Here is a 24,019-nt window from a genome sequence, read left to right on the forward strand (position 1 = left end):
AAACTAGTGTATACAGAAGACAGGCTTGGGTATACATCAAAGCTGACAGTGTATACAGAAGACTGGGTAGTGCATACAGAGAGTCTAGTGGGTAGTGTATTACAGAGATGCAAGGGTGTACAGAGAAGCTAGGTATAGAAGACTACAGCATACAGAAGAAAGGCTAGTGAATACAGAATAAAGGCTGGCTTCTACGGAGAGGCTACCACTACGGAGATGCAGAACACTATCTAGAGTATATAGAGAGGCTAGATTATACAGAGAGGCTAGTGCATAGAGTGAAGCTATTGTATATAGAAGCCTGGTTAGTGTATACAGAGAAGCTAGTGTGTACAGAAGAAAGGCTAGAAGGGCTATAAAGAGAGACAAGTTTTTACAGAAGACAGTTTGGGGTATACAGAGATGCTAGTTTATACAGAGAGACTAATGTATACAGAAGACAGGCTAGGGCATACAGAAGACAGAAGACGGGCTAGTGTATTCAGAACATAGGCTAGTGTATATCGAAGACCGGCTATTGTATGCAGAAGACCGGCTAGTGTAAACATGCTGGTGTATATAGAGAGGCTAGTGAATTTAGAGGGTAGGCTAAGTGATAACAGAAGACAATCTGGGCTATACAGAGACATTTCATCATTTCATCTAGCTCACATCTCTAATGGAGTTTGTCTCATTGCCATGTTATGCCTTTTCATTCTTATGCTAAATATAGATCACTACACGATTTTAATCATCCACATCAAGCATGCAATAAAACTATCATACATATAAATAAACCATGTACTCTTTTGCTCTATTTTGCATATTTGTAATTCTCCACATCAACTGTCACATTGAGTATGTGACAGTCCTGACACACCATCCTGACTTATTTTATTAGAAATAGAGAGTACTATCTCAAAATCCGGTTACATCTATTCACTTCGATGAGTTCTACCGCTAATTGTACGGTAATGCAAAATGTTCACAAAACCATCCATTTGCTACCAGACATGCTGCACATACTAAGAGTTATGTAACTATCGCTCGCTAACGATGTAAACAGTTTTATTGCTTTTCTGATATTAACCGAGTATCTCTGACATTAACTGAGTATCTCTCTGCACTATGATCTTAATAATAATAATAATAATAGGATTGTGTAATGCAAAGATCAACTAGTCTAATATAAGCTTTCTCATTGGTACCGGCATATCCTTTAAATTTAGACTAACGCAACTATTTCTCGGCCATTTTCAAGCTAATCTTTCAATCTCTTACCTTTGAACAGCGATACTTCCTCCCTACAATATTAAGCCATTTAAATGTCCTATTGGTCGCCTATATTATACAACTCTCTGAAAAGTCTATATGTAGAGAATAAAACTAGTCTTACATCTTAATAAAACAGTTTTATTGCTCAACCAGTATCAGTTGTCATGACAAATAAACGTTTCCATTGTTTGCAACACATTTTTTAACAGCAGCAAAATGTGAGAAAAGCAGTGGGACGGTTTACTTGACTGAGAAGTGGTTGCAGTAGCAAAGCATAGCAATACAGTTTGATTACATTAATAACACATAATGCAACTATTTTACATTCACATCATGCATACATCCTAATGTAAGCTGTCTATCACTATTAATGTTCATGGTTACTGATACATTATGCCGATGACCAGTGGAAACGGAAAACAGTCCGTGTAAGCCGTCTTCGTGCGTAACATAATTAATGGAACGATTTACACGTTGGAATTTTCAAGCTACGTCAATTTACTCTTAAATACCCTTTTGCTGCTTAGCTCACACTTTGCTGTATGTAGCCGCGTTTACATGTAAGTAACCAATGGGGATTGACATTTCATGTCCATCTCACATATCTAATGCAATTTGTCTCTTTGCCATGTCATACTTTGCCAGTTATTATACTTTCTCATCCGATAGAAACCTAGTCGTTGCTGATATTTCATGATTACAGCAATCATCTCATCTAATTGCTATTCCGACATTCTGCCTTGGTATTACTTTGCAACGCTCTATTGAACAATGTGAGCTAGATATTTTGTGTATTTCCACTTAAACTCGACCTGTATATACTGTCTCAATATTATCCTTTCTAATTTTGCTGAATTAGATTATAGAGTTTGCTATGTCTAAATCCAGGTTACCTACTCACCTTTATTACGTATACTGCTAATTTTACGATAATACAAAACCATCTTATTGCTTCGTTACACGCTGCACATATTAAGAGTAATACAATGCTACCGATGTGAACAGTTTAATTGCTCTTCTCACATTTAGCTGGTATCTCTCTGCTATAGGAAACTGAATTGGTACCACAACGATCACTCATCTAATATCAGTCCACTCAGTGCTACCGGGATATCTTTTACATTTAGAGTAATGAAATGATTTCTCAGTCATTTTGAAGCTACTGCAACCAACGCTTCCGATCTCTTTTCAACTGCAATACTTAATCTCTGCAATATTAAGTAATATTTAGCTGCTTAGCTCACACTTTGCTGTACGTAGCCGTGTTAACTATATTAATGGTAACCTGTAAGTAACCAATTGTGATTGACATTTCATCTCTAATTCACATTCACATTCCTAATGCAGTTTGTCTCTTTGCCATATCATACTTTGCCAGTTATTATACGTTCTCATCCTTAAAGACACGTAAGGATCATCAAAACGATAGAAACCTTGTTACGTCGTTGCTGATATTTCATGATTACAGCAATCATCTCATCTAATTGCTATTCCGACATTCTGCCTTGGTATTACTTTGCAACGCTCTATTGAACAATGTAAAGGTAAGCTATATATTTTGTGTATTTCCACTTAAACTCGACCTGTATATACTGTCTCAATATTATCCTTTCTAATTTTGCTAAATTAGATTATAGAGTTTGCTATGTCTAAATCCAGGCTCTCCTTTATTACGTATACTGCTAATTTTAGGATAATACAAAACCATCTTATTGCTTCTTTGAACGCTGCACATATTAAGAGTAATGCAATGCTACCGTGAACAGTTTAATTGCTCGTCTCACATTTAGCTGGTATCTCTCTGCTATAGGAAACTGAATTTGTACTACAACGATCACTCATCTAATATCAGTCCACTCAGTGCTACCGGGATAACTTTTACATTTAGTAATGAAATGATTTCTCAGTCATTTTGGAGCTACTGCCACTAACGCTTCCGATCTCATTTCGACTGCAATACTTAATCTCTGCTATTGCAGAATATTTAGCTGCTTTGCTCACACTTTGCTGAACGTAGCCGTGGGGATTGGCATTTCATCTCTAATTCATATTCACATTTCTAATGCAGTTTGTCTTTTTGCCATGTCATCCTCTGCCAGTTATTATCCTTTCTCATCCTTATGCTATACACTTTTTAACAGCACCAAAATATGAAAAAAGCACTTTACATGTTTCAGAAGTAGTTGCATTAGCAAAAAATAAAGTCCTGTCTTCTTTACACGCTAGCTTTTCTGTATACATTAATCTCTCTGTGTATATAGACTAGCCTCTCTGTCTTCTGTATACACGTGCCCGTAATCTATATACACTAGCCTGCCTTCTTTTTACAATAGTCTCGGTGTCCCAGCCTCTCTGCATACACTAGCCTCACTGTTTACCCCAGACTGCCTTCTGTATACACAAGCCTATCTGTAAAAAAAATAGCCGGTCTTCTGCATACTCTAGCCTCTCTGTGTAACACAGTCTCTCTCTGGATTCCCTAGCCTCCATCTCTGCATATCCAGGTCCTTCCTCTGTATAATCTAGCCTATCTGTATACACTAGCCTGTCTTTTGTACAAATTAGCCTCTCTGTAGCCGGTCTTCTGTATACACGAGCCTCACTGTCTACTCTTGGTTGTCTTTTGTATACACTAACATCTCTTTATACATTAGCTCTCTGTATACCCAAGCCTCTCTGTATACACTAGTCCACCGGTATACACTAGCAAGTCTGCATACACTAGCCTCTCTTTGTAACCCAACTTCTCTCTCTGTATACCTTAGCCTCCATCTCTGCATACCCAGGATGTTCTTCTCTATAATCCAGCCTATGTGTATACACTAGCCGGTCTTCTGTAGACATTAGCCTCCCTGTATAAACTAGCTGGTCTACTGTATACACTACTCCGTCTGTATACACTAGCAAGCTTGTATACACTAGCCTCTCTGTGTAACCCAGCCTCCATCTCTGCATACCCAGGACGTTCTTCTCTATAATCTAGCCTATTTGTATACACTAGCCTGTCTTTTGTAGACATTAGCCTCTCTGTATAAACTAGCCGGTCCTCTGTATACACTAGCAAGTATGCGTACTCTAGCCTCTCTCTCTGTATACCTTAGCCTCCATCTCTGCATAGCCAGGACGTTCTTCTGTATAATCTAGCCTATCTGTATAATCTAGCCTATCTGTATACACTAGCCTGTCTTTTGTACACATTTGCCTCTCTGTATAAACTAACCGGTCTTCTGTATATACTAGTCTGCCTGTATACACTAGCAAGTATGCATACTCTAGCCTCTCTCTCTGTATACCCTAGCCTCCATCTCTGCATACCCAGGACGTTCTTCTGTATAATCTAGCCTATCTGTATACACTAGCCTGTCTTTTGTACACATTTGCCTCTCTGTATAAACTAACCGGTCTTCTGTATACACTAGTCCGCCTGTATACACTAGCAAGTATGCATACTCTAGCCTCTCTCTCTGTATACCCTAGCCTCCATCTCTTGCATAAACCAGGACCTTCTTCTGTATAATCTAGCCTATCTGTATACACTAGCCTGTCTTTTGTACACATTAGCCTCTCTGTGTAAACTAGCCGGTCTACTGTATACACTAGTCCATCTGTATAGACTAGCAAGTCTGCATACACCTGCCTCTCTGTGTAACCCAGCCTCTCTCTCTCTGTATACCCTAGCCTCCATCTCTGCATACCCAGGACGTTCTTCTGTATAATCTAGCCTATCTGTATAAACTAGCCTGTCTTTTGTACACATTAGCCTCTCTGTATAAACTAGCTGGTCTTCTGTATACACTAGTCCATCAGTATACACTAGCAAGTCTGCATACTCTAGCCTCTCTGTGTAACACAGTGTCTCTCTCTGTATACCCTAGCCTCCATCTCTGCATACCCAGGACATTCTTCTGTATAATCTAGCCTATCTATATACACTAGCCTGTGTTTTGTACACTTTAGCCTCTCTGTATAAACTAGCCGGTCTTCTGCATACACCAGTCTCTCTGTATACCCTTGGATGTCTTTTGTATACACTAGCTGCTCTTTATACATTAGCTCTCTGTATACCCAAGCCTCTCTGTATACACTAGCAAGTCTGCATACACCAGCCTCTCTGTGTAACCCAGCCTCTCTCTCTGCATACCAGGTGCCGTATTCTTCTTTTTATGTTGTTGACATTGACCTGTTTTTTTTCACTTGTATCTCAAGGTGACTATCTTGGCATTTGTCAAGAGGGTTGAGAATGCCCAATGAGATTGCCTATGGGCACATAACCCTGAAAGCGCCCTATCTCCTCTGATCTCAGAAGCTAAACATGGTTGGGCCTTGCTAGTACCTGGATTGGAGACCACCTGGGAATACTAGGTGCTGTAGGCTTCCTTTTATGTTGTTGGCCTTGACCTGTTTTTTTTTTCACTTGTTTCCCAAGGTGACCATCTTGGCGTTTGTCAAGAGGGTTGAAAGTGCCTGAAGAGATTGCCTACGGGCACATCACCCTGAAAGCACCCGATCTCGTTTGATGTTGGAGGCTAAGAAGAGTCGGGCCTTGTTAGTACCTGGATGGGAGACCGCCTGGGAATACCAGGTGTCATAGACTTCTTTTTATGTTGTTGGCGTTGACCTGTTTTTTTTTTTCGCTTGTTTCCCAAAGTGACCATCTTTGTGGTTGTCAAGAGGGTTGAGAGTGCCTGAAGAGATTGCCTATGGCCACATCACTCTGAAAGCACCTAATCTCGTCTGATCTTGGAGGCTAAGAAAAGTCGGGCCTGGTTAGTACCTGGATGGGAGACCACCTGGGAATACCAGTTATTGTAGGCTTCTTTTTTTTTTTTTCAAATAACTTTTTTATTATTATAAGATGAAACATTACATATCATTCACTTCAATACAGCAGTGGCGGAGCCAAAGGAGAAAAAAGGGAACATACAATAAGAGCTTATCGGCCTACAGAATATAGCCACTTGGAGTAGGTACAAACCAGGCCAGGTAGAGCTATCCACAGGCAGTATGTTCTGCAACATATGTAAGTCAGGGATAAAGTCCAACCAATAATAAACTAGTCCTCAAAACTCTACAGCCAGTGAAGAGTGGCATTCCGAGGATACAGGTATCGACTAAAAGTGTAAGATACTTGTACTACAAATTAACCCAGTCAAACACCCTCCCTTGGGGGGGTTTGGAAGAAAGATAGAAATAAGAGAGGAGAAAAAAGGGAAAAAGAAAAAGAAGAAGGGGGGAAGAGGGGGCGAAAAGAGGGGGATACCAAAAAGGGTAGAAAGAAAGGTAGGGAGGAAAAGGGGGGAATAGAGATGGGTAGTCATCCGAAATATTCTGCTTGCCTGTCAGGGTCGATCGCCCTTAAGAGTCCAGGGATTCCAAACCACGTCATGCGCTTCCAGCCGGTCCTGTATCCTGGCGGTCATCCTCTCCATAAGCTCCACGTCTCTAATTCGAGCGTATAATGCGTCCGGGGTAGGGGGGTGCGTCCTTTTCCAATGAAGTGCAACAAGACACCGCGCTGCGGTCAGGATATGTCGGGATAGTTTCTGTAGGGATCTGGACAGTTTTGGGAAAGGGACTCCCAATAAAAAGTGCTTGGGGTTCAAGTCCAGGGGTTGGTCCAGGACACTGGCCAGGAGAGTACGGACTTCTGACCAGAAGGGGACTATACGGGGGCATTGCCAGTATATGTGCAGGAGGGTGCCCTTATGCTCCACACAGCGCCAGCACCGGTCTGTTGTAGAAGGGTAAATAGCGTGTAGGACATCCGGGGTCATGTACCAGAAGAATACAATTTTGTATGCATTCTCCTGGTAGAGCGTACACATGGAGCTCTTGAATGCCTGTGACCAAATCACCTGCCATTGCTCCTCCGTGAACACTTCACCCAGAGCTTCCTCCCATTTAAGCATATATGTATGTTTGCCTTTAAGACCCATAGGAAAGGCTTTAAGTATTTTATAAATATCTGAGATCATCCCTCTCTGTGCCGTACCTGCTGAAACAACTATTTCAAATGAGGTAGGCGGGGAGAAACGGAGGTCTGATGAGATGGTCTGGGCAAAGTGACGGATTTGTAAATAACTACAGAAGCTCTGCCGGGGAGGTCAAACCGAGATTGGAGTTCAGTGTAAGTCAGTAGTCTCCTAGATCTGGGGTCCACCAGAGATCTCAGATGGAAGAGGTTCCGGGAGGACCAAGGGTGTTGCATCTGGCGGGATAGGCTATCTGGCACTTGAGGGTTGGATATAAAAGAGGTCAGGAGCGATTTATCCGAGGTCAGGCCAAACGCCTTGGAGGACCTACGCCATAGGCTCTGCAGATGGGACATGGGGCCCAACAGTTGGGACTGGGGAACCAATGCCGCCGCACTCCAGAGCATACTGTTAGGGTGTATAGGGGCCAACCACCAGGATTCAATTTCCGACCAGCGGTTGTGAGACCTCTGGGTAAACCAAGAAGCAACCGCGCGGAGTTGGGCAGCCTGATAGTACCTGACTAGATCCAGGAACGCTAACCCCCATCCGATCGGGAGGCGGTCATGACCGAGCGAGGTATTCTGTGCCTTTTATAGTTCCACGTGAATCGAAGTAGGTCCCTTTGCAATTTTTTCAGGTGGGAAGAGGGTATGGGAATGGGGAGGGTCTGAAAAAGATAGAGGAGTTTCGGGGAGGATTGCCATTTTCACAGAGGCTATCCTACCAAGAAGAGAAATTTGGTGTTTCCGCCATTGTAAAAGCAGACGCCTAATATCTCCATAAAGGGATGGATAGTTTGCCTGATAGAGGGAGGTATAGGTTGGGGTGATGTTTACCCCCAGGTACCGAAGGGAAGTGGACTTCCAGTGGTAGGGAAAGTTAGATCGTAGATGGTCCACCTCCAGCGGTGGGATGTTAATTGGAAGGGCTTCTGACTTCGACGCGTTAAGTTTGTAGCCCGATAGTGCACTGTAACGATCTAATTCCATATGCAGGTTGGGCAGGGATATCCTGGGTTGGGTAAGGGTAAGAATTACGTCGTCCGCAAATAGCGAAATCTTAAATTCCTGGCCTCGCACCGGAACCCCTCTAATAGCTTGGTTCCGCCTAATGGACGCCGCCAGGGGTTCGATACAGAGGGCGAATAGCAAGGGTGACAGCGGGCATCCCTGACGCGTACCGTTAGAGATGGAAAAGGGTGAAGAGGTGGCAAAGGGGGTCTTTACTTGAGAAGATGGGTTGGAGTAAAGATGTTGTATGGCCCGCAAAAAAGGTCCCTCCATCCCTATGTGGGTCAGCGTGGCGAACAGGAAGGGCCACCCCAATCTATCAAATGCCTTTTCTGCGTCCAAACTTAGGAGCAAGGACGACACTCCCTCCCTGTTCGCCACGTCGACCAGGTCTATTACCTTCCGGGTGTTATCCCCTGCTTGGCAGAGGGGGACAAAACCCACTTGGTCCTTGTGGATCAGGGAGGGTAGGACCCTGTTAAGGCGCAGAGATAACAATTTAGTAAAAATTTTCAGGTCTGCGTTCAACAGCGCAATGGGTCTATAATTCGCGCAAAGGCTGGGGTCCTTATCTGGCTTGGGGATTAAGGTAAGGAAGGAGCGTTGCATATCCGAGGGAACGAGTGTATTCTGTAGAAAAGCGTTAAAGAGGCTACTCATGTGCGGGGTCAGGAGGGGGGAAAATGCCTTATAGTATTTGTAGGGCAGACCGTCCGGACCCGGGGATTTATGTGCGGGGAGGGATTTGATGGTCCGTTCCACTTCTTCCTCCGTGATGGACATGTTCAAAATGAGCAAGTCCGATTCACTAATATTGGGGATGGTGCTGTCGGACAGGTACTGCTGTATACGCTGCAAAATCTCCACCGACACAGGGTTACTAGGGATGTCAGGACTATTATAGAGCTCCGCATAAAAGCCTGCAAACGTATCAACTATGTCTTTGGGGTGGGAAACAACCGCTTTAGTTTTAGTTTTGATCTGGTGCGGGGTGGAGAGAAGAGTTTTGTCTTTGAGCTTCCTAGCTAAGAGGGAGTGTGCCTTATTGCCCCTATCATAGTACGTCTGTTTGATCCTCAGCAGAGCTTTCTCAACCCGGCGAAGCGCCAGGTCCGCAAGCGCCATGCGCAAATTGACAATTTTCCTAAGAAGTGGCACTGTCGGTGAGGCCTGCAGTTTCTGTTCTAACTGTCTACGTTCCTTCTCGGTGTTTAGCTTGGTGGCCGCGACATCCCGCTTCAAGGCCGAGGAAAGCGCAATGCATCTACCACGCATTACCGCCTTGTGGGCTTCCCACACAGTGGGGAGGGGGACGTCTGGGGTCAAATTCTCAACAAAATAGTGGCGCAGGGTCGAGGCTAATTCCGATTGGGAGGGAAGGTGCTGCAGAAGGAAAGTGTTCAGCTTCCAGTTATATGGCCGAGTTACCGGGGGGCCAGGAGATCGGCAGGATAGACGCGCCACGCGTCGCTCTCAACGTAGCATTATTGGTAAAGAAATAATCAATACGAGAGTGCATATGGTGGGGGGCTGAGTAGTATGTGTACTGCCGATCCCCAGGACGGAGAGCTCGCCAGGCGTCAAACAGTGCATAACGGCGAGTAAGCTGCCGAAAAAGCCTCGAGTCCCGGAGGGCTCTGGGCGAGGACACGCGGGTGGGCGCCATCTGACGATCAGCCATGGCCGAGTGAGCCAAATTAAAGTCTCCCCCCACCACCAGATAGCCATGGTCCTCTTTAAATAAACGTGCAAAAACCCTGGAGAGGAAGCTATGCTGATGGACATTATGAGCGTATAGCGTACACAGGGTAATCGGTCGTGACTGCCACGTACCCTTAAGTATCAGGAAGCCCCCCCGGGGATCGCTGTAATGATCAGTATAAGTAAATGGTGCTCCTTGTCGGATCAGGATAGCCACCCCTGCTCTCTTATGGGACCCCGAGGATTGATACGCAAGCGGGAAGCTCCTGGAGGCGAAGGCAAAAGATCCCCCCCTGTCAAAATGTGTCTCCTGAACCAGGACAATATCTGCCCCCGACTGTTTAAACTCCCTTAGTGCCAGATGCCGTTTCCGGTTTGAATTTAGGCCATGGACATTCATGGATAGAATCTTAGCCATCAGTCAAGTCTGGGGGGGGGGGGGGGTAGGAGTGCGGTCTGTGTCTAATAAATCTTACCCGGTAGCAACGTCCAAGAGGGACCGCCAGGAGCCAGGAGCAGACGTTTTCCGGCCGTAGGGCCCCGCCACTACGTTTCCAGTCCCTGCAGACAGCGGAATGATGACAGAGGAGAGAAGAGAGGGGGAGATAGAAAGAGAGAGAAGGGAGAAAAACGTTAGAACAACAAGAAAGGTATCGCAAAGAAAACATGGGCCCATAATTGGACCAAACATAGGGCAATATTCGACCCCGGTTAAAAAGGTCATCCGGGTCTGCACGGATTCCCAGGGGGCCACCCGACCCAGCGCACGAGACGTGGGCCCGGCGGTCACATAGGAGTCCAGGTCTCCTCATTCAGGCCAGGGCCCTGTCGCTTAGACTTGTTTTGCGTTTCCCAGTTTCTGGGTCATTGGCGTGAAGGAACCTTCTGCCACAGCGTCGGAGGTGTGGGTTGAGTAGCGATAAGGTCCCAATCGGGGATCCGGGGGGGCGGATGCCCAGATCTTCACTGAAAGTCGGCAGATCTTCAGGATACCGCAGAGAGGCCGATTTGCCCTGATGTTTGGCAGTGAGGCTAAATGGGAAACCCCATCGGTAAGGGATCTGGGCGTCTTGCAAGGTACGGAGCAAGGGTTGGAGAAGTCTACGTTTTTGCAGCGTAATCCAGGAGAGGTCCGGAAAAAGTTGCATTGGGTGGTTCCGGAAAGTCACCTCACGGACTAAACGGGCTTGTCTCAGAATATCTTCTTTAAGGTGGAACGAGTTGACTCTACAGATAATGTCCCTGGGGCCAGAGTTAGCATTTTTGGGGCGTAGGGCCCTATGAGCTCTGTCCATCTCAATAAATTTAGTGGGGGGTTCTCCAAGGAGAGTGTTAAATAATTCCTGCAAGATAATCTGAGCGTCCTCCGGGCCCTCAGACTCCGGGACCCCTCGCACTCTGATGTTATGCCGGCGCCCCCTGTTATCCAAGTCCTCCACATGATGCTGCATATCTCTCAGGAACAGATGGTGTTCAGCCCCTTGCGTTTGGGTCTTGTGGACCGATATCTTGGCCTCTTGTATCTCCTCCTCAGCCATCTCCACCCGGTCCGCAAGGTGCTTAAGGCCAGAGTGGAGCATTTGTATTTCCGCCCGACACGTGGATTTGACATCTTCAATCAATTGTTTAAAATCCTCTTTGGTAGGGATCGCTTGTAAGTATAACTGCCATTGAGGGTGCAGTGGTGGCGTGGTTAAGTCTCCCGGATCGTCCCGAACCATGTGATGACGTGGCGACAGTGGTCTAGGGTCCACAGGTCCAGCAGTGCAGGAGGAGGGAGCATGCTCAGGGGGAGAATCCCACACCCCCGTCCACTCAGAGGTATGGACCAAGAGAGGTGGCCGGTATCGTCCCCTGTCATCCTGGGGAGGAAGGGCTACGGGTCCCCCAGGGTATGCTGACACCCCTGGTTGTCCCCTGCGGCCGCGGCGGGGGGGGAGGGGGGCCCCGAGGGACCCATTTTCTGAGTCTTAGAAGGGGGCGACCCCGAGACAGGGTTCAGCAGGGGTCCGTCCATTCCCCCGGGCCCCTGGTACGCCCAGGATAGTGGCTCCTCGGGGGGGGGGGGGGAAGTCCTCAGCAGCAAAAGAGAGGGGGGACCCCTCGGATACAGCACAGGTGTCTGGGGGCGTCCGGAGCATCCTAGGCAGAGCCGGAGAGCACTGAGTGTCCGGAGGAAGGGGGGACCTACTTCCAGAGGGCCCCAGGCCTAGTCCACCCCCCTCCCTGATCCGTCCGGTCTCGCACGGGACCCCCCGCTGGCGTCCAGAGCTGCAGGCGGGCGGGGGGGGGGGACTGTGGTGCCGAGCAGCATGGGGATAGAGAGGATCCCAGGAGGGGCCTGGTCGTGTGCCCTGGTGGCGGCGTGGGTGGCGTGGTAGGCCACAGGCCTAGCTGGACGGCCTCAGAGGCGGGGGGGACCGGGGATCGACTCACCGCACCGGAGGCCTCCGGGGCCGGGGATGTCTGCCGCGGTGTCCCTCGATCCCCCGGTCCGTGCTGGTGGCTCGGATGGGCCCTGCGGGCCGGAGAAGGAGCCCGCGACAGGGCGGTTGTGGCCGCCGGCGCCATTTTGGGAGGTCTATCGGTCGGGACCTCCGTCATTAAAAAGAAGGACCGGAGGTCCGTGGCGGTGCCCAACGAGGTAGCGAGAGGTCCCCTGGAGCTGGAGGACCTTGTGGCCCTGGATTTCCCCATCGGATGGGGCTGGATTATCCCCGTAGGTGCAGTAGAGCGGAGGCTGGAGGGAGAGCGAGAGGATTAGGCTGCCATCCGGGTCGACTTCCGGTCACGCCCCGTAGGCTTCTTTTTATGTTGTTGGCGTTGATTCGTTTTTTTTTTTGCTTGTTTCCCAAGGTGACCATCTTGGCATTGATCAAGAGGGTTGAGAGTGCCCAAAGAGATCGCTTAAAGCAGCATCACCCTGAAAGAGCCCTATCTCTTCTCTTCTCTGAGGCTAAGAAGGGTTGGGCCTAGTTAGTACCTGGATGGGAGATGGCGTTGGAATACCAGGTGCCGTATTCTTCTTTTTATGTTGTTGACATTGACCTGTTTTTATTCGCTTGTATCTCAAGGTGACTATCTTGGCATTTGTCAAGAGGGTTGAGAATGCCCAAAGAGATTGCCTATGGGCACATAACCCTGAATGCGCCCGATCTCCTCTGATCTCAGAAGCTAAACAGGGTTGGGCCTTGCTAATACCTGGATTGGAGACCACCTGGGAATACTAGGTTCTGTAGGCTTCCTTTTATGTTGTTGGCCTTGACCTGGTTTTTTTTTCACTTGTTTCCCAAAGTGACCATCTTGGCGTTTGTCAAGAGGGTTGAAAGTGCCTGAAGAGATTGCCTACGCGCACATCACCCTGAAAGCACCCGGTCTCGTTTGATGTTGGAGGCTAAGAAGAGTCGGGCCTTGTTAGTACCTGGATGGGAGACCGCCTGGGAATACCAGGTGTCGTAGACTTCTTTTTATGTTGTTGGCGTTGATTCGTTTTTTTTTTTTTGCTTGTTTCCCAAGGTGACCATCTTGGCATTTGTCAAGAGGGTTGAGAGTGCCCAAAGAGATCGCTTACAGCAGCATCACCCTGAAAGAGCCCTATCTCTTCTCTTCTCTGAGGCTAAGAAGGGTTGGGCCTAGTTAGTACCTGGATGGGAGATGGCGTTGGAATACCAGGTGCCGTATTCTTCTTTTTATGCTGTTGACATTGACCTGTTTTTTTTATCTTGTATCTCAAGGTGACTATCTTGGCATTTGTCAAGAGGGTTGAGAATGCCCAAAGAGATTGCCTATGGGCACATAACCCTGAAAGCACCCGATCTCCTCTGATCTCAGAAGCTAATCTGATCTCGAAGGCTAAGCAGCGATGGGCCTGGTTAGTTCCTGGATGGGAGACAGCTTGGGAATACCAGGTGCCGTAGGCTTCTCATTATGTTGTCGGCGTTGACCTGTTTTATTTTGCCTTGTTTCCCAAGGTGACCATCTTGGCATGTGTCAAGAGGGTTGAGAGTGCACAAAGAAATTGCCTACGAGCACAACAACCTGAAAGCGCCCAATCTCACTTGGTCTCAGAGGCTAAGCAGGGTTGGGCCTGGTTTGTACCTGGATGGGAGACCGCCTGGGTTTTCCAGATGCCGCAGGCTTCTTTTTATGTTGTTGGTGTTGACCTGTTTTTTTCGCTTGTTTCCCAAAGTGATCATCTTGGCATTTGTCAAGAGGGTTGAGAGTGCCTAAAGAGATCGCTTACAGCCACATCACCCTGAAAGCACCCTATCTCTTCTGATCTCAGAGGCTAAGAAGGGTTGGGCCTAGTTAGTACTTGAATGGGAGACGGCCTTGGAATACCAGGTGCCGTATTCTTCTTCTTATGTTCTTGGCGTTGACCTGTTTTTTTTCGCTTGTTTCCCAGGGTTTTGGCATTTTTCAAGAGGGATGAGAGTGCCCAAAGAGATTGCCTATGGACACATCACCCTGAAAGCGCCCAATCTCCACTGATCTCAGAGGCTAGAAAGGGACGCGCCTTGTTAATACCTGGATGGGAGACCGCATGGAAATACTAGGTGCGGTAGGCTTCTTTTTATGTTGTTGGCATTGACTTGTTTTTTTTGTTTGTTTCCCAAGGTGACCATCTTGGCGTTTGTCAAGAGGGTTGAGCGTGCCTGAAAAAATCTACTATGGCTGCATCACCCTGAAAGAGCCAAATCTCATTTGATCTCAGAGGCTAAGCAGGTTTGGGACCTGGTTAGTACCTGGATGGGAGACCGCCTGGGATTTCTCGATGCCATAGGCTTTTTTTTTAAGTTGTTGGCATTGACTTATTTTTTATTTTTTGTTTTATTCTTTTACTAAGTATAAGTAGAACAACATAAATATAACAGTCAACCATACAGCATGACCCAGGGTCACAATTACATGGTAACAAAAAATAGGCAGCCAAATAACTCTGGGTTCTCAGAGGGGAGTCCTAGAGTTTCATGCAGAAAAGAGAGAAACCCCACCTCCGACATGTAGTACAGTATAACTAATGCAGCTCCGTTCGGACAAATGTAATCATGGAGAACAACTGGGACCACAGCGAGCCAGCTTATCATGACCTACGTGAACCAGAGTAAAATATGAGCCGGTCGTGTCCAGAACCCTGGGGTTCTTCTGGGTCCCAAAGGCTAGTAAGGAGACAAGGCATAGTCAAAAGGGAGGACGGGGGAAGAAGAGAGTGCAAAGACGGAGAGAGAGGAGGGGGGGGATGGCGGCGGGGAAAAATAGAAAAATAAAGACAAAAAGGGAGGGGGGGAATGCCACCCAGGGCAGACATGGCCTACGTAGGTAAACGTTAAATGTTCAGTCGTTTTCTGGGACAGGGGCGCTGCTCACCTCCCGAATGTAGTCTCAAGTACCAGTAAAATACCTCCAGGGCCTCCATGTAACACTAAATGCCTCTTCAGTGTTGTGAAGGGTGGCGGTCAATTCTTCCATCCGGAGAATATGATTGACTTTGGAATACCACAGCACCTTGGATGGGGGCTGAGGCTGCCTCCACAGTGTGGGAATGCAGACCCGGGCGGCGTTCAGGAGTTGCATCGTGAGGGTTTTTTTGTATTTTCGAACAGGCTTTTCGGTCTTAAGTGTAGAAGGCACGCTGCTGGGTTGTCTGCGATATCTACATTTCTGAGAGTTTTTATCGTCCCGGTCACCTCCACCCAAAAGTTCCTCAAGGCCGGGCATGCCCAGAAAATGTGTCCCATGGTCCCCGTATCTGAATTGCACCTCCAACAAACATCCGGGATCGATCTATTCATTTTATTCAGAAGGTATGGGACTCTATACCAGCGTGAGACTATCTTGTATCCTGATTCTTGATATTGGTTTGCGATGGAAGCTTTATGTAGTAATGTCAGGATATTCCCTATCTGTTGTGGGGTAAATGTGATGCCAAATGCAATCTCCCATTTGTGGATAAATGGTGGGGTCGACTCTTCCTCCTGACTACTTAATAGGTTGTACAGGAGGGAGAGGGTGTGTCGCACAGGTTCCTTTTTGTGACAGATGGACTCATAGGGCGTCAGGTCTCTAGGAGTGTAGGGGGCCCTTTGTATGGCCAGAAGAAAGTGACGAAGTTGATAAGCATTAAACAAGTCAAGCGGAGGGTCAGAAAGCTCGGCGACAGTTTGCGTGGTCGGGAGCCCTCCCGAGGGCCACACCTCTCCACGACGCTGTTTCCCCACCACTGTCAACTGTCGCAGTTTCTTGTTGGTAAATCCCGGTGGGAAGTCTGGATTACCTATAACCGGAGTCATTGGTGACGGCAGGGGAGCAATGTGTGTGCAGCGGAACAACCTCCGCACAACAGCCAACGTAGCTCCCACTACGGGGTGATCTCTCAGGTCTTTTGGTAGGGAGGACAGGAGCCACGGGGAGGTCAATAGGGGAATGGATCCATCCTCAATCTCCATCTCCACCCACTGCTTGTGTGGGCCATTACAATGCCAATCAACGACTCTCGCTAGCAGAGTCGCTCTGTTGTATTGTCTCAGATCTGGGAGACCCAGACCCCCCTTGTCCTTTGGTCTGGCAAGCAATTGCAAACGGGCTCTGGGCGGTTTGCGTGCCCAAATAAAGTCCCGGAGCAGCATCTGCAGTTGTCTGAAAAAAATTGGGGGTAACCGGATCGGTAATGTCTGGAACAAGTATAAGATCCGCGGGAGGGCCGTCATTTTGAATGCATTACAGCGCCCGAACCGGGTCAGTGTTAAAGCATGCCAGTTTCCCAAATCAGATTTCAGTCTATTCAGGAGAGGGACAAAATTAAGCGGGTACAATTGCGCCAAATCCGCTGCGATGTCAACGCCCAGGTAACGTATAGATTTTTCAGCTCAGTAGAATGGAAAAGCGGAGCGTAGCCTCCTGGCCTCACCATCCGGGACCGATATATTCAATACAGCCGACGGTGCAATTGATTTTATAGTTTGATGGGTTGTCTGCGATATCTACATTTCTGAGAGTTTTTATCGTCCCGGTCACCTCCACCCAAAAGTTCCTCAAGGCCGGGCATGCCCAGAAAATGTGTCCCATGGTCCCCGTATCTGAATTGCACCTCCAACAAACATCCGGGATCGATCTATTCATTTTATTCAGAAGGTATGGGACTCTATACCAGCGTGAGACTATCTTGTATCCTGATTCTTGATATTGGTTTGCGATGGAAGCTTTATGTAGTAATGTCAGGATATTCCCTATCTGTTGTGGGGTAAATGTGATGCCAAATGCAATCTCCCATTTGTGGATAAATGGTGGGGTCGACTCTTCCTCCTGACTACTTAATAGGTTGTACAGGAGGGAGAGGGTGTGTCGCACAGGTTCCTTTTTGTGACAGATGGACTCATAGGGCGTCAGGTCTCTAGGAGTGTAGGGGGCCCTTTGTATGGCCAGAAGAAAGTGACGAAGTTGATAAGCATTAAACAAGTCAAGCGGAGGGTCAGAAAGCTCGGCGACAGTTTGCGTGGTCGGGAGCCCTCCCGAGGGCCACACCTCTCCACGACGCTGTTTCCCCACCACTGTCAACTGTCGCAGTTTCTTGTTGGTAAATCCCGGTGGGAAGTCTGGATTACCTATAACCGGAGTCATTGGTGACGGCAGGGGAGCAATGTGTGTGCAGCGGAACAACCTCCGCACAACAGCCAACGTAGCTCCCACTACGGGGTGATCTCTCAGGTCTTTTGGTAGGGAGGACAGGAGCCACGGGGAGGTCAATAGGGGAATGGATCCATCCTCAATCTCCATCTCCACCCACTGCTTGTGTGGGCCATTACAATGCCAATCAACGACTCTCGCTAGCAGAGTCGCTCTGTTGTATTGTCTCAGATCTGGGAGACCCAGACCCCCCTTGTCCTTTGGTCTGGCAAGCAATTGCAAACGGGCTCTGGGCGGTTTGCGTGCCCAAATAAAGTCCCGGAGCAGCATCTGCAGTTGTCTGAAAAAAATTGGGGGTAACCGGATCGGTAATGTCTGGAACAAGTATAAGATCCGCGGGAGGGCCGTCATTTTGAATGCATTACAGCGCCCGAACCGGGTCAGTGTTAAAGCATGCCAGTTTCCCAAATCAGATTTCAGTCTATTCAGGAGAGGGACAAAATTAAGCGGGTACAATTGCGCCAAATCCGCTGCGATGTCAACGCCCAGGTAACGTATAGATTTTTCAGCTCAGTAGAATGGAAAAGCGGAGCGTAGCCTCCTGGCCTCACCATCCGGGACCGATATATTCAATACAGCCGACGGTGCAATTGATTTTATAGTTTGATGGGCTGCCGTATCGCCGGAGAGCCGCAAGTATATTGGGAAGTGAAATGTGTGGATTGGAGAGGAAAAAAATTAGATCGTCAGCGCATGCCGCAATTTTGTGGTGTGCCGAGGGTTTGGATATGCCAGTAATATTCGGGTCATTCCAAACGTGACACATAAGTGGTTCCAGTGTCAGAATAAAAATTAGGGGAGACAGAGGGCACCCCTGCCTCGTCCCATTAGTGATGGGGAAAGAGTCCGAGCACTCTGAAAGCACCCAATCTCGTTTGATCTTGGAGGCTAAGAAGAGTCAGGCCTGGTTAGCACCTGGATGGGAGACCACCTGGGACAACCAGTTATTGTAGGCTTCTTTTTATGTTATTGGCGTTGATTCGTTTTTTTTTTTTTTGCTTGTTTCTAAAGGTGACCATCTTGGCATTTGTCAAGAGGGTTGAGAGTGCCCAAAGAGATCGCTTACAGCAGCATCACCCTAAAAGAGCCCTATCTCTTCTCTTCTCTGAGGCAAAGAAGGGTTGGGCCTAGTTAGTACCTGGATGGGAGATGGCGTAGGAATACCAGGTGCCGTATTCTTCTTTTTATGTTGTTGACATTGACCTGTTTTTTTTCGCTTGTATCTCAAGGGGATTATCTTGGCATTTGTCAAGAGGGTTGAGAGTGCCCAAAGAGATTGCCTATGGGCACATCAGCCTGAAAGCACCCGATCTCCTCTGATCTCAGAGGCTAAACAGGGTTGGGCCTTGCTAGTACCTGGATTGGAGACCACCTGGGAATACTAGGTGCTGAAGGCTTCTTTTTATGTTGTTGGCGTTGACTTGTTTGTTTTTTTTGTTTGTTTACCAAGGTGACCATCTTGGTGTTTGTCAAGAGGGTTGAGAGTGCCTGAAGAGCTCGCCTATGGCCACATAACCCTGAAAGCACCAGATCTCGTCTGATCTCAGAGACTAAACAGGGTCGGGCCTTGTTAATACCTGGATGGGAGACCACCTGGGAATACTAGGTGCTGTAGACTTCTTCTCATGTTGTTGGCGTTGACTTGATTTTTTTGTTTGTTTCCCAAGGTGACCATATTGGCGTTAGTCAAGGTTGAGAGTGCCTGAAGAAATCTCCTACGGCCACATCACCCTGAAAGAGCCCAATCTCATCTGATCTCAGAGGCTAAGCAGGGTTGGGACCAGTTTAGTACCTGGATGGGAGACCGCCTGGGATGTCCAGATGCCGTAGGCTTCTTTTTATGTTGTTGCCGTTGACCAATTTTTTTCCGCTTGTTTCCAAGGTGACCATCTTGGTGTTTGTCAAGAGAGTTGAGAGTGCCTGAAGATATTGGCTACAGCCACATCACCCTGAATCTGTTCCATCTTGTCTGATCTTGGAGGCTAAGCAGGGTCAGGCCTGGTTAATGCCTGGATGGGAGACGGCCTGGGAATACCAGGTGTCGTAGGCTTCTTTTTTTTTTCAAATAGGGGAAGACGGTCCCCCGAGTACATAATGCAACAGAGAAATACAGAGCAAAAAGCAGCTGAACAATACTTGATACAGGTATATTCGCAACTGTGAGTCTGCCTTCCATCAATCACAATGATTCTAGGCACGGATAAAGTACTGTACCAAGATCCAGGGTCACACAAACCCCAGGTCCCTCCAGCATAATCCATCCAGAGGGGGGTGTGGGGCTGTCATTCCCAATTTTCCACTTTTTCCAAAAGAGAGAGGGGGTGGAGGGGGTGAGAGATAGGGGAGGAAGGCAGAAAAGAGAAGGATGGAAAGATCAGGAAAGGAGAAGAGGGGACGAGACACGATGGCAGCCACTGTCCAAGGGGACAGTCAAGGAAAGCTCAGAGCACTAAGGCGATAGCAGGCGACATCCTTCCAGCGAGAATATAAAGGTATTCCAGATGTTTTAGGTTTGTTTTAAAAATTCTTGCTTACCTTGTGATGTGAGGATCAAGTCCTCCATTTTTTTAATGTCCTCTATTTTCCTAAGCCAGTGAGTAATGAAAGGGGGGCAACATTTTTCCAATAGAGAGGGATGCAGGATTTCGCCGCATTTATCACATGCCGTAAAATTTATTTTTTTTGTACTTCTTAATGGGAATCTGTGAATGGTGCAAGAGAAAGAATGCAGCCTCTTCCTGGATGGAGAAGTCTGTGAATTTTTGTGTTATGCATCGGATCTCTGTCCAGAAGTCCACCAAGCTGGGGCAGGACCAAAAAATGTGCAGCAACATGCCCTCTTCTTCTCCACACCTCCAGCATATGTTCGAGGAAGAGGGGAAACATTTCTGCAGCTTTGATGGTGTCAAATACCACCTGGTGAGAAGTTTAAAATTCGTCTCCTGTATCTTCGTGCACAGCGACATTTTGAGAGCCAAAGTGATAATGCGTTGTCTCTGTGCTGGGGAAAATGAGCAATTAAGGTCCTTTTCCCAGTTGGACAGACATGTTAAGTGTGGGTAATCTGTTTGAGCGAGAATGTGGGCCAAAGGGCCTTCGCTCCTGCATAGAGTCTCAAACTCCGTCTGAGGGCGGGCAAATGTTTGAGGATTGGGGATGGAATGGAGAAAATGATGTCGTTGCGCCGCTCTCCAAAAAGGCAGTTGGAAAAGCTCTGTCGGATCTGTTAGGGTTGAGAAAGAAGGCCATTTTCCATCAATGACGAATTTAGACGCATTGTCTAGGTTGGAATTTCTAAGTGGGTCCCCAGTTCAAAGGTTGGATGGCCACGTATAGGGAATAGGGGGGAAGTCAAAGACGTGAGTGTGTTTTGGGTAGCGATCAGGTGACTGACTTTCAACTAAGCCCCTATAGTGGGATGTGACATAAATTCTGTGGGTAAATACTTATAGCACCACATGGCGCTTCTTAGCGGAATTCGGGAGTGAGCTTACAAAGTTTGTTTCGATTCCAGTCCAGGAGCGTGGTCGGACCAAGTAATATGGCCAATGGAGGAAGAGCTCACCAAGTGCAGTTGGTCATGTGGATTCTAGAAGAAGTCTATCCTCAAGTATGATTTGTGAGGGGAAGAGCAAAAAGAGTAGTCCCTTTCCCCAGAGTGTTGCAGACGACAGACATCAACTAATTGGTCATTCAGTAAACACTTAGTAATCCGCTTTCTAGAGGAAATGAGGAGCGAGGAGCAAGAGGCAGAAGTGTCAACCGATGGCGAAAGGGGACATTAAAGTCCCCAACTAATATCAACTGGCCCTCCCAAAAGTCACATAATCTGTGCAGGGTAGTTCTGAGGAACGTGTCTTGGTGATCATTGGGAGCGTACACAGTGGCAAATGTAAAAAGGCGCTCTCCAATGTGGCCCCTAAGAAAAAGATATCGGCCCCCAGGGTCCACCAGAGAATCCTGGAGAACCCAGGGGAGCCTGCTAGAGATCAGAATGGAGACTCCTTTGGTCTTAGAGGAGGGGTTAGTAGAGTGGTAGACCTTAGGGAAGGATCTCGACCATAGAAAGGGGAGGCTAGTATTTTTAAAATGTGTTTCTTGTATAAAGGCCACATCAGTACAGGAAGTCTTCAGTTCTCACAGGAGGATCCACCGTTTTTCAGGGGAGTTCAGTCCCTTAACGTTTAGAGAGGCGACCTTGACTGAGTCTGCCATCGCTCCTCGGGGAGGGGGAGGGGGACGTCAGAGAAAAGCAAAGAAAGTTGAACCAAGGTAGGTTTTGGGTAGGTAATGCATGGTGGGAACTAAGGGGGAGAAAGGAAGGGCTAATGGAAGGAAAGGTAAAGGGAAAAAGAGGCCGGGCACCTCAACCCCAGGGGGAGAGGGAAATTAAGGGTTGTCCGCACTCAACAGTACAGGAAGGGTATACTAAAACAGCACAATTATGCTATAGCGCTTACCAGATGTACACTGGGTTTAAAGCGCTGTCCTACTTGGGTTGGTGGGTAGACAGGTCGGAGAGGGAGCCCCCGAATCCTAGTCCCCCCAGTCCCGGCAGTGGTAAATGTCACGTCTGATACCGGTATGCAAATAAAAAGACAATCAGTAACATCATAGAACCAAAAAACAATAGTATAACCAAAACAGAGGTAGAGCATATAACTGTCAGCACTGAGGGGTCTCCTCGGCTCGCCCTAAACATAGGTATGCACGAGGGAGCCCGTCACAACAGAAAAGGCATCACAGAATTGGATCCACCACCCCCCATCCCATACCCCTAAAGTACATGCAGTCCCCGAACAAATGCATTTCTCCCTTTGGCAGATTGTCCTCTCCTTACCCCCTCACCCCCGCCCACGCCCTGGGGGGAAAAGGGGCAGGTAAGGGGGGAAGAAGGAGTGGAAGGGGGAAAAGGGGGAGTGGAAGGGGGAAAAGGGGGAGTGGAAGGGGGGAAAGGGGGAGTGGAAGGGGGGAAAGAGGGAGGGAAAGGAGGGAAGGGTGGGAAGGGGGGGAAGGGAGGGGGGAAACAGGGGAGAGGGGACAAACATGCGGAAATGTCAAGTCCTTTAGCGCACTCCCACCAGCAAACACCTGGACCCCATAAATTTAAACTCCTCCCCTCCATGGTCACCACATCAAGATGAAAGAGGAGCAGCCCTGGTCAGTGCATGGAAAATCCGGCAGGCAAGGGGCTGGGGCCACCATCCCTCCATCCAACGGGAGACTTCACCCGAGCAGCAGTCCTGGGGCCCGCCAATTAGTGTCTCTCCTGCATCGCCATCGGGGGCTGTGTAGAGCATCCAGTAAGGGGTAAATCCTCCAGGGGGGTCCAGAGTCACCCTGGAGGGAAGCAGTGTCTCGTACCAATAGGCTCAATAAATAAGTCATCCAGGGTCCCCGAAAGCTGCAGAAGGCAATGTCGGCAAAGAGTAGATGGGAGCCAGAGGGGGGGACGAGGGGCGCAACCAGGGGGAGGGGACACATATGCGGGAATGTCAAGCCCTTCCAGTACAGCGCACTAGGTATCACTCAGACCCCCAAAGTGCAACTCCCCCATCTAAGGTCAAGACTCCAGAAGGGAAGATGAGCCGCCCTGGTCTGTACATGAAAGAACCTGCTGCCAAGGGGTTGGGGCCATCATCCCTTCCTCCAATGGGAGATGCCACCGTCATGACAGCCCCGTGTGCTGTCAAGTGGTGCCCCTCTGACAATGTCGTTATGGTATATGCGGAGCATCCAGGGAGAGGCAGGGACCACCTAAACAGTGAGGGCCTCCAAGGGGGACCGGTGTCAGACAGGAGGATAGCGGTGTCTTGTTAATTAGACAAGTCATCCAGTGTGTTCCTGTGAGCAGCGGAAGGAAAGGTCGGTAAGGATTATGAATGGGTGGGGGCCCGGGTGTGCATAAAACTGCCACCAGATGACCGGGGCAGAGAGGGCAAGGGGATGAAAGTCAGATCTGGTAGGTGGGGGCGGGGGTGAGGAGTGTCCCTCATATTACTCACGTTGGCCATACCTTGAAGCTGAGCACTCTGCATACCCAGGACGTTCTTCTGTATAATCTAGCCTATCTGTATACATTAGCCTGTCTTTTGTACACATTAGTCGGTCCTCTGTATACACTAGTCTGTCTGTATACACTAGTGTATACAGATAGGCTAGATTATACAGAAGAAAGTCCTGGGTATGCAGAGATGGAGGCTAGGGTATACAGAGAGAGAGGCTAGAGTATGCATACTTGCTAGTGTATACAGACGGACTAGTGTATACAGAAGACCGGCTAGTTTATATAGGGAGGCTAATGTGTGCAAAAGACAGGCTAGTGTATACAAATAGGCTAGATTATAGAGAAGAACATCTTGGTTATGCAGAGAGAGAGGCTGGGTTACACAGAGA

At 48.1% G+C, this 24,019-nt stretch overlaps 7 pseudogenes; all 7 read left to right on the plus strand.

Annotated features, from left to right (window-relative positions):
- The first annotated feature begins 5,729 nt into the window (after window positions 1-5,729).
- Window positions 5,730-5,848, plus strand: LOC143957653 (5S ribosomal RNA; annotated as a pseudogene).
- Window positions 5,849-5,950: 102 nt separating this feature from the next.
- Window positions 5,951-6,069, plus strand: LOC143957305 (5S ribosomal RNA; annotated as a pseudogene).
- Window positions 6,070-13,063: 6,994 nt separating this feature from the next.
- LOC143957508 (5S ribosomal RNA) lies at window positions 13,064-13,182 on the plus strand (annotated as a pseudogene).
- A 101-nt stretch (window positions 13,183-13,283) lies between these two features.
- Window positions 13,284-13,402, plus strand: LOC143957648 (5S ribosomal RNA; annotated as a pseudogene).
- Window positions 13,403-18,901: 5,499 nt separating this feature from the next.
- Window positions 18,902-19,020, plus strand: LOC143957573 (5S ribosomal RNA; annotated as a pseudogene).
- A 102-nt stretch (window positions 19,021-19,122) lies between these two features.
- Window positions 19,123-19,241, plus strand: LOC143957410 (5S ribosomal RNA; annotated as a pseudogene).
- A 95-nt stretch (window positions 19,242-19,336) lies between these two features.
- LOC143957537 (5S ribosomal RNA) lies at window positions 19,337-19,456 on the plus strand (annotated as a pseudogene).
- Window positions 19,457-24,019: the final 4,563 nt, after the last annotated feature.

Source organism: Lithobates pipiens, unplaced genomic scaffold (assembly GCF_037356315.1).
Source record: "Lithobates pipiens isolate NorthernLeopardFrog02 unplaced genomic scaffold, aLitPip1_a1.2 Scaffold_52, whole genome shotgun sequence".
NCBI classification, from domain to species: domain Eukaryota; kingdom Metazoa; phylum Chordata; class Amphibia; order Anura; family Ranidae; genus Lithobates; species Lithobates pipiens.